Genomic DNA, 11,557 nt, shown 5'->3' on the forward strand with positions numbered 1-11,557 from the left:
CAGCCCAAGAACCCTACCTCTGCTGAGCTCAGAGAACTCTTGCAAAATGATGAAAATCAGAGAGAGCTCAAGAAAGCTTCCCAGTTAGCCCCCTTAGGGTCAGGAACAGGAGGCCCCCCTTCTGAAGATGCTACAGAAGTACCCCTTTCCAATAGCCATCCCTTAGATGAGAATCATACTACAGAGGAGGAAAGTGGGGAGGATACAGAGAGTAGTGATGATGAAGGGAGAAATAGCCCAGTGCCAAGTGTTATACTTGGCCCAGCTAAACTAAGGCTATTGGGGACTGACAATGGGATCATCCCATTGGATCTCCCCAGTGGACTTAACCAGGGGCTTGGGAGGCAAAGGAATCGCTCAGGTGACTCTAATGCTTCTCATGCCTCTAGAGGCTCTCAAGGTCACTCCAGGAAAAGGATGACCACCCCTCAGAGGAGGGAACATGAGGCCAGAATGCAGGAAGCCCAGCTGAGGATCAGGAAGCAGGAGCTAGAAGTAGCCCTGATGGAAGAAAAACTGAGTAAGGCTAGGCAACCTAGAGAGAGTGGGTCTATACCCACTGGTGGCAGCATTGTCCCTAAGGACAAAGATAGGGTCTTTGATAATAGGAACCTGTCTAAGGTTGTGCCCCCCACAAAAGTGGGGACGACATCCACAAATGGATGACTGCTCTTGAGAGAGCCTGCAAAGTGCAGCAGGTTCCTGAAGACCAGTGGGCAGCAATCCTCTGGCTCTCCTTTGAAGGAAGAGGCAGAGACAGACTCCTCACTGTTAGAGAAGAGGATGTCAGAAATTACAGAGTCCTGAAGAGTATTCTGGTTGATGGGTTAGGCTTAACCACTGAACAGTACAGGTTAATGTTCAGAGACACCCAAAAGACACAGACTCAGGACTGGTCTGAATATGTTGAATGTGCCACTAAGGCTTTGGAGGGTTGGTTGCTGGGAAGTAAGGTATCTGATTATACAGGATTGTACAATTTGATGATGAGAGAACAGATTTTAAGTACCTGTCAAAACCAGCTCCTCCATCAACACCTGGTAGACTCAGATTTGACCTCTCCCCAAGAATTGGGAAAGAGGGCAGATAAATGGGTCAGGACCAGGATCAGGCCTAAGAATCAGGGTGGTGACCAAAATAAAGATACCACCAAACCTCAAGAGAAGGGTGGGGATAAAGCAAAAGAGAAATCTTCCTCAGGGCCCCAAAACTCCACACAGGGTGGTGGGTCCCAAGCTCCCTCCTCTACCACAGGTAAAAAGCCTTACTGCCATGAGTGTAAAACTCCTGGGCATTGGAAAACTGACAGCAGTTGCCCAAGGGCTAAAAACAAAACTGTTCCCCCAATTACTCCTGTCACACCACCTCTTACTGTCAGCAGTAATCCCCCAGGTGGTGGGAGTGCCCCCAGAAATCTGGGTGGGTTCACTTGGGGAACACAGGGGGACCCTGGCTTAGCCAATTCCCCTACAGCAGCTACTCTTGTCTGTGATGGTGGCATGGGGTTTGCCAACTTCACTGCCTGTCCCAACACTTTGGGTAGGTACAGACAGGAGCCCTACATCAATGGTACCAAAGCTGAGGCCTACAGAGACACTGGAGCTAGCATCACAATGGTGGCCCATTGGCTAGTTCCCTCTGAGCAGCTTTTGCCTGGTTTCTTCTACCAGGTGACTAACATTGATGGCAAACAGAACAGTCATCCCATGGCAGAGGTATGTCTCAGCTGGGGAGGTGTCACTGGCCCTAAAAGGGTGGCAGTGTCCCCAACCTTGCCTGTGGACTGCTTACTAGGGAATGACTTAGAACTCTCAGCCTGGGCTGGAGTTGAACAAGACACCCATTCTAAAATGGTAGGCCTTTCACAAAAGGGTAGTGGGGTTGTGCCATTCACAACCCCTGTCCAAATAGATTTCCTCCCTGGAAAGGTTGGAAGGGCAGTGGTAGCCACAGCCCAGGCACAGACAGACTTCCCTGTAGAGACTGGCAGAGCTGTGACAGTCACAGCTCAAACACAAACTGAGTGCCCCCCTGAAAAGGTTGGCAAGGCTGTAATGGTCTCAGCCTATACTCAGACTGATATAGGTGTAGTGAAGCCTGAAACTATGGATCACTCCACACAAACAGAGAGTAGTGGGGAGGAAGAAAAGTCTCCCTCTCCCCAGACATTAGGAAAAAGTCAGCCTCCTCAGGGAGCTGACCTCACCCCTTGTGAAGGAACTGCCCCAGAGGTAGCCAGGCCTGGCCTGGCAGAGCCTCTGATGTCAGTGGCCCCTTCCAAGGTGGGACCCAGTCTGGTGCAGGTAGCCTGCCTCTCTCTACCCTGCCTCAGTCAGCCCAGGGCTGCAGAGGTCAGGGAGGCCAGTGGACCCCAAGAGGGCCCCTGTCCACAAGAACCCCCCCATCAAAAGAATGAGGATTGCCTGGCTAGTAGTCCTAGCCAGGTGATGGGTAAAAACATTCCTGAGGGATCTCCTTTACAGGTAGTTAGGGACCTCCCCCAGAGGGATTCTGTTGGGCACATGCAAACATGGGACCTTAGGGCCCCAGACCTGACCTGTCCCTCCAGTAAGCCCACAAAAGGGACCCAGCCTCCAGCTTTAGGTAGCCAGAGGCTGACCCTGAGAGCACAGTGCAACTCAGTTAAGGAAAGAAAGGCATCCATGGTGGAGGATGATTGGAGGAAGCTGAGGCCTCACTTTGAGGACACTCACTTCAGTACTCCATCTCAACCCCAGCCTTTTACTTTGCCAAGACACACCAAAGGTAGAGATTCCCTATGGTGGAGACCCTCTGATACCCTTAGGGTGAGGGATTGCTTAGTGAACCATGAGACAGGGGGTAACCATGCCAGTGCTGGTTCCTCCTTATATGGCCACTTGGGCAATATAGGCTTACCTGGTCAAGGTCAGCCTTATCTCCCTTCGTTTGGGGGGGGTTGTGTAGGAAGGTGGATATCTGACTATGGTTACCCCCAAATTTTTGCCTAGTGTCTAGCTGGTTTTTTGACTTAGTTGGCCTGAGATCCTGCCATTCAGGATCTCAGCCTGGCTGTTCTCTCTTTAAAATGGACTCCATGTACCCTAGGTACATTCCCAATTGGTTGGATCACCCTGTGAGCCCCTGTACCAGTGTACACTAGGTGCCCAGGGCATTGGTGTATCTAAGGCCTACCAGGGGCTGAAGCATGTATTGTGCCACCCCTGACCTGGCCTAACAAATTTGACACAACTGGCTGTTCACTCAGCTGGGGTAAGTTGGTGTAATCACCTCTTACTTAGGTGTAGTATACCTATACCTAACCTTAAATGGGACACCTGGTAACCTATAAGTCACTCCTATGGCAGGCCTTAACAATCCTGAAGGCAGAGTGCTTGGTTCCATGTGAGATGGTGCTCTGGCATGAGCTGAGCCTGTCTGCAGTGGTCGGAACAACTTCCTTCTACTGTTTCCAGATATCGTCATACCATATACTCTTAAGTGCATTATGAACCTCGCGGTTAAATGCTATCTTTGGTTTGGCTTTATCAAAACATGTCGAGTAAGGTGTCATACGAATTGGAATACTAACCCCTCGCCAATTCTGGCGACGGGGTTAGCATTCCACCCTTCTAGAGGGACACGACATGTACAGTACCTGAAACCCTGGTAAAATCGGACATAGCCTCAGCTCCACAAAATGGATGCTGCCACCACAGACACAAGTCTGCCCTCCTGCTGCTGGGAGTCCTTCCAGCTTGGGAGGTGTGGACAAAGGGTTTCCTGCCAGGGGAGGTGCATGCACCACCCCAGACAGGATTTTGTGTATTGGTCAGGTAGGGCTTGAAAGAAACCAGACATGCCTGTGGCTCACAAGGAGCCTCGGTGCATATGCCAGTTCAAACCGGTCCTGGGGCACACCAGCCCTGGACCTGGGGCGAGCTGGACAAAGGATTGGGGGTGTAACCACCCCCCTTCCTGGTCCCACCCATAGGGAGGGACCTAGCAGGTAGTCCGGCCCCTAGAATCCGCTTAAAGGTAGGAGCTGTGTCCTAAGACTTCAGACATCCTGGAATCAACTTGAAACTAAGAAGAAGACGGGAACTTCGACATTCTGCTGCACAGAAGACTGAAGGAAATCTCCCCTGTGGTCAGGGAGTGACCACCTTGCTAACGCAAGCACCATCCAGCAAATCAACGTCTGCTTTGCCGCCGCCTCCCGCCGGAGCCCGAGCCCAGAGACTGACAAGACCTGGACCTCCAGACCTCTCACCGCCCGATCCACAGTCCCTGAAAAGAGGAGACCCGTGGAGGCAATGAGACACGTGGAGCCAGCCATCTTGGAACGACGACGACAAGCTGCAAACGCAACAACCGAGTCTCCCTCCAAGTTGTGCTTTGGGATCTGAGAAGCCCAACCCTCGAGCAGCATCTGCACCAAAGGTGAGCCCTCCAGCATCTCCACGATCTGCGTGGGGCCCTTCTGCATTTTGCCACTCGACGCGCCTAACCGGTTGCTGGCCCGCTGGCTAGTGGCCATCATGGCGACGAACTTCAAGAAATACACCGCTGGTCTGGTTGCTCCAGACTGGCCCTTGCTCCCCTCCAAAGGAGCAATCCCTCTGACCTTGCTGGTCAGAACAATCAGCTTATCTTGTTCTCCACAACAATTGCTTTTGCCAAGGCTTATTTGCTTCGATCAAGTCGCCGACACCGCCGACAGCGAGAGCCTGTGTGGGACAGCTCGTGAACCAACTCCTGGACGTCGTCGACCTCCAGGGACCACGTGGCTGCAGAGACAAGCTACACCTTTCTTCCTGTTTGCACCCGACATTGCCTGGTACCCACCTGGTGCCACGCTGGTCACTGGCTAGTGACTGTGAACACTGTCCCCTCTGCTTACAGGTCTTCAACATCTCCGATCCACTCTTGGATCCACCGCATCTCTCCCGGACCGACCGCCTGCAGCATCTTTGTCTTCAGGCTCCACGGAACAGATAGAAGAAACCCGACGCACTTCGAGGCCTATGCACCCGCTTCCTGTGGGTGAGGTAAAGCTGGCACTCCTGTGCCCAAGTGTAGTATTACATCTCTAGTGCCTGTGTTCCAAATCTTGAGTTCCTAGTCCATCCGGAAGATCCTCTTTGCAGTAACTTTGTACTTTTTACGCACCCATTGAAACCTATGGGAGCACGCGTGTGACTATTTGCTCTGCACACGCCACCCGTGGACCTCCTGGTCACTAACTGAAGTTAGCTCCTTGTAGGCCCAGCGATTCTAGAGGCCCTAGACCTTTTCCCTTTTCTGTTCGTGGTACTTATACCACTATTTTAGTATATGGTTTGAGCGGCCACCAGGGCCTATCCATATAAAGTGCAACTTCTGTGTATTCTACTGTAATCTTGTTTGACGATTTGTGCTCCTGTGCTCATAAAGAGACTAGGGGTTACTTTGAGAAATAAATACATATATATTTTGAATATATATCTGTGTGGTGTCCTTTCATTGGTATAAAAGGGGGTTGCATTTGGTAAAACAGCTGGCTTAACACGCTTCACGAGTTTAGCCTCAAAGACTGCTTAGCCTACGCTACCACTAGGGCAGCTAGTCCGAAAAGGTTGACTTACAACCACACCATAAGGGTTGCTTGGCATGGTACAAGGTGGTCACTTTAACTAGTGAACATCATATACCAGGCCAACTTCTCACACAACCCTAATATACCACCGTGAGCTATTATCTGTCATCCAAGAGCTGCATGCAAACTGCATGGTATGGGTTAGAATGGTATGTTTTATTCCCCAGTTATTCGTTATCCTAATGTTGCTAAAAAGGATTCATTTGGGTAGAAATACATTCTTATTAGCAAAGCCAACCGCAACCACGGTGGTATGCTTGAAATTCTGAGTTTATGCTACTCCAGACCAAACACTCTTAAAATATACTGCCCACTAGTATCGGTGACATGTGACTCCTACACCTTGTAATCCCCATTGGCTTATGTAACTTTTCCTATAGATTGAGTTACACATAGAAGATTAATTGGCTTCATATAGTGTGTGTGTGTGCATGCGTGCGTGCGTGCGTGTGTGTGTGTGTGTGTGTGTGGTGTGCTCTGACACCCTTCACAGGAGAGCTATAAACCAAATGAAATGCATGTGAGAAAGGGGCTATGCAGAGATGAGAGACATGTGGGAGTGAGGAAATATGTGGAGAATGAGGTTTGGGGGGGCGCCAACAAAGTTTACCACACTATGCACCACCAGCGCTAAAGATGGCAATTTATTTTCCAAAAGCCTCTCCCAAGTTTTGGAACCCTGCAACTTTTGGCACAGTGGTCTCTGCTTGCTCAGAGAATAGCTAAACTCAAACATTGATGCAAGCTTCCAGAGCAGGTGGGCGCGCTGTGTGAGTTTGGACCCGCGCCACCCCGAATATTCATGTGATCACTGCAGAGCAAAGCTGGTGCAGCTGAGGCACAGAAAGAGAGAGAGAAAAGAGAACAGAGAAGGGGGAGAACCATGAGGAGAGAGTGAGGGAAAGGGAAAACTGAAAGTCAGACTAATAATGAAACAGAGAGAGAAAGAGAATCAGAAACAGAGAGAGTGAGAAAGAGAGATGGGGGAACAATAAGGAAGGAGAGAGGGTAGTTGGTGGTAAAATTCCTTTGTATGGTAAGAGACGTGTACTCCTGCCATGAGTGCCCAACTGTTTAGTTGTCTGGATCCCTAATGCAGATTTTTTGTTATAGGCGAACACAGATCATGTGTGTGCACCATGACATAGGTCTATGTCATGGATTGAGGTCTAGTTAGACCGAGGTAGAGGGGCAGAGTGCTGCCCTCATAGTGGTGGAAGGCTGCTGCCTGCACCAGGGGTTAAGTAGCACAAGCGCAGTGGTGGCACCATACTGTGTAGTGATCAGTAGTAGTGAACAGGACCTTTTTACCTTGTTTCACTGGAGTGAGGCCTACAGCCTCACTCACCTTTTTGAAAGTTCCACTTTTGTGTGCTTAACTCACCCTTGGCCTACATCAGGTAAGATGTAGAGTGCAGCAGTAGTGACTATGCTTAATGTATGTGTGAGTGGGAAGGGTATGGTACAGGGACGGAGCACTGCATGTGTGGTTAGTACATGTACTGGGTGTATGTATGCATGAGAGGAATACATTGCATGAGAGATGAAGTGCAGTGCACATGTGGATAAGGCATGTGCTGCGTGTATGTGTGCCTGCATGCAGCACCATACATGAAGGGCAAAGTGTTGTGCAACACACACATAGTGAGTGTGTGTGCTGGCAGTGCATGTATTTTGAAACCACACACCCTGGTTAAAGATGGAAACACTTCAGTGCTGAACAGTGTGTATAGACTGAGTGTGTGTATGTAAGGGTACAATGCATAGAGGTATTAGTGCTTGACAGCAAGTGTGCTGTGCGTGTACACAGAGTAAATGTGCCTGTAAGGGTGCCTTGTATCGCGGCCTGCCTCGTGAAGAGGAATTCCCCCAGGCAGATTTGTGTATTGCTGCTTTCCTGTGAGCTGGTTGAGACACACCGGAGGGAAAAGGAAGAGGTTCCCTTTACACTTCAAAGGACTCTTCGATTCAGTGGTGGATCACAAGGAAGGGGCCTGGACACATCTCAGGAAGGGAGATGAGGCTGATAAGAGAATCATAAAGAGGAGGGCAAGGGGTCTGGGATTAACCTTTTAATACACATATCACTGTGGCTGGCATCTAGGTGTGAACTCGGGTCCCTCCCTTGAATTGTGTTGTAGACAATCATCGTAGGAGTCCTGCCTGCTGTGATAGACATCCTTCATGAAAAAAGATAAAAAGAAGCGCCCACTTCAAAAGAAGCAGAACCCCAACCTAAGACTCCAAAGACCCAGACCCTAAATCACATTTGGTGTCTGGAAAAGGACTATAATAAGGAGAGGTTGAGTCAGTAATTGTCATCTGCCAAGCAGCCAGATGTACTGTGTGAGAAGGGGAAGCTCTCTAAGATCTCTGCTAGGGATCAGGACTGGGGGCCAAGGCCTGCTAGTTTCCCTGCTTGGTGAGGGGACGTGACCCAGAGAAACCAAGACCACCTGCCCTGGAGCCCGGAGCATCAGCACCTGCCAAGACCAGTGTGTCCTGTGAAGAAGAGGAGAGCATTGGAGGGAGCAAGGTCCAGTGAGGAGCCCCACAGGGAGGACCCCTGTGCGAGGTGTGGGAATGCCACCATTGACTGTGCCAAGTATCGAGCACTGTGTGGAGGGCGCCAAGCCCACAGGGCCATGTTGCGGAAACCCCATAGTCCGAGGGGGCCACCAGTGAAGAAGTTGTGGGATCAGCATGCCAGAACTTGTGAACTCCTGAGCAGCAACCCTGTATACCAGGAGGGACCACCGGGGTGTGGGTGATTGCACCTGAGGTGTCTACATTGTGTCTGGAAGGTTCTGCAGCAATCCCATATGCCAAGGGGGCTGCTAGGACCAAATCCTCAAAGACTTTGGGCCATCACTCAGGACTGAAGTGAGGCTGTGACCGGCAGGTCTAGCCACACTGCAGGATCTGCCCTGATTAACCCCTCGTGGACCAGGAGAATACCGAAGAGGATGATGTGCCCTTGCAGGACTCCAATCAGGAGCCAAAGGACTGAATTCCCCCCGTTGGGAGAACTTGACTTACCGCATTGTTGTGAGCTGGAAGCTGCTCCGATTGCTGGGGAGAGTGGTCGTGCCCCTCTGGAGAGTGAACCTGCATACTGCTGCATGGACCACGAGTAGCCTGCCTTCTCCGAGCAGGATCTGATCTTACATTGAAAGCAACAGCTGTAATGCCGAATGCTTCCCTGCTGCAGGAGCATGTAAGACTTGAACTAGGCTCTTTGGGGGCCGGGGGGATTCCCTTCTGAAGGTTTTCTGGCACCATAGACATTTTTAACTGAAATCCTGAAGAGTCAAAAGGGAACTCTTGAGTATGGCCTAATAGATTGTATTCCAGGATGTGACCTCCAGTGAATGGGGAATAACTCTGAGCATGTTACATGAAGAAGGGTGGAACAGGGATTCTCCTGACAACTTGCAGGGCTCCAACCTCAAGAGGGATTGTGTTGTTACATTTGAATGTCGCTCCTCTTTGCATGTGTAGAATTAGAAATAAAATACAGATTTTTCTTATAAAAGGAAGTATGTGGCTGAACATTGAGTTATTGTTCATACAGTTTGCACTTTGAGTTATGAGCCATGTTCACTGACCTGTATATACATCATCCCCCTGCTGAGGGAGACTTGACAGCTCGACCATAGCTACCACTGAGTGTCAAGTGCAGAAGGGGTACTTGGCCAGTTGAGCGGGATCCATAGTAGGTCAGGCCCCGGAACATCAGGAGTAAAAGACCACAACCACCACGGTTGGGCTCAGTAACCCATGCATGCCCGTGGCCCTCCTAAAGGGGTTCTTACAGAGGCGAATAAGGAAAAATAAAAAGCCAGACCAAGAGAGAAAGCGAGAGATAGAGAGAAAGAGAGACAGCCAGAAATAGAGAACAACAAACAGAGATTCCGACAGGGAGAGATGGAAATAGAGAAAAATTGAGCCAGACAGAGAGCAAGAGTGAACCAGAGAAAGAGAGAGACAAAGAGAGGGAGAAAGCAAAAAGGAGAAAGAGTGAGATAGAGAGTGAGAAAGAAAAACAAAGGCGAGGGAGAGAGAAACAGACAGAGAGCGAAATAAAAAATAAAGAAGAGGGAGACAGAAATTAGAAAATAAAAATATATATAGAAAGAGGATGAAAGAGAGGGCTAGAAATACACTATGAGAGAGCAGTACAGTGTGAGATCGAAAAGATAGACACAGAGAAAGGGAGAGCGAGAAAGAGAGAGAGAATGAAAAGCATATTTACAATTTATAAGCACCCACCCAAAATTAAAATTGTTTGTCTGAACTGCATGTATTTTATTTATTGTTTGTGTGTCACTAAGTGTAGCATTTGCAAGCTGTTATCACATTATGTCTCGGCCCAGGTGAAAAATGTAATTTCGCTCATGGAATTGCACAAATTTGACGACTCTCAGTTACTCTTTTAACACCGAGTTCTGGCCAAATTCCACCAATCGCCAAGGGGTGAACTTTGTTTTCCTGTTTGAACAATGCGATGACAACAGGAACAACGCGAGGCTCCAGCAATCGAGCTGGCGAGCGAGAGCAAGATTTGGTGTCCCCAAGTGCAATTTCCAGTTGCTAGGAAGCCTTCCAGCATGATTTTCTAATCCGAGCATTTGCGGAATGTAGATTTTCTAATCAAGCGGCATCAGAATCAACTCGAATGGCCGATCGCTCTTGTACACTGCGTATTGGCATTCACTCTGTTTTGTCAGCACGAAACGCGCTAAAGGCGATAAATCAAGTAGCGCAACGTGGATTTTTTCCCCCTGCTGTAATTTTGTGAAGTTTTTATTTAACTCCGCGGAATTCCGTGAAGTGAAATTCCATGAGTTTTGCCCACCCCTAATTATGTCTCACAGTTTGAGTCCTCATCCCAGTTTTTTACATATATTATATTTAGCAGAGTCATTTTTTTCCAAAGTGCTGCACTTAAGTAGAGGGCACACAAAAGTGAAAACCAAATAATAATATTCATTGGCATCCATTTAAGAGGTCACACCAATCCCAACAAGTTTTTTTTATTGACCAACCAAGAAGAAAGTCAATATATACTGGACACTAATTCCATAATTTACGAGCTAAGAGATAGAAAATGTGCAAAAGCAGGGGTGGCTATTGCCAAAATATAGTGGTGGGGAAGTGCAGGGGGGGGTCAAATAATAATACAAAAAAAACACTTCCCTCTCGCTGCCAGCCACCTCGGTGAAGAAGTAACATGAAGGGGGGAGTAAAAAAGCTGTGTTTGTGCCGGTGGGTCACATACAGCAACTGGGGACTGACACAGCACTACTCAAGGGAAGTGGAGCTCGCACTAAAATCGGAAGAGGAGGGTACCTATCTTGAAGTCTTTGGGCCACTCCCACCCAATCCAGATGCTGATGGCATGAGAGCAGCGCCAGGATTGGTCTGAGCAGCCTGGTTAGGCGCTCAGTAAGGGACTGGTAGACTTTGCCGTTTCTCCATCCAGCTGAACAATACAGCAGGGTTGGAGAAATCAAAGTGCGCATGTCGGTTTGGCTGGTCTAAGACGGCTAGCCAAACCGTCAAGCGCACTTACAGTGCCCAACACTCCTCCTCCTCCTGCTGTAGCTGCTGTCACTCAGCCCGCCCTTAACTCAGAAGCGTTGGCTATAAGTGAAAAAAAATGATAATAATTGTTTTTATTATCGTTCAATTTTTCATCTGCAGTGAGTGGAGCGACGCACCTCCGCCATTACGGAGGAGCCGCCGCTGAGAAAAAGTGAGTCTAAGCAGCCGTTAACAGAAAAAAATACAAAGTGAAGCCGAATGTAAGACCATGACACAGGGTAAAGCTACCCCAGACCTCAGAGATGCAGAGGTGTTCACAGATGTATACCTCAAAGGCAAAGCAGAGACCGTGAAATCAAAAAAAGTACAAATGAGATGGAAGAAAAGTAAAAG

Source organism: Triturus cristatus, chromosome 10 (assembly GCF_964204655.1).
Source record: "Triturus cristatus chromosome 10, aTriCri1.1, whole genome shotgun sequence".
Classification (NCBI taxonomy): domain Eukaryota; kingdom Metazoa; phylum Chordata; class Amphibia; order Caudata; family Salamandridae; genus Triturus; species Triturus cristatus.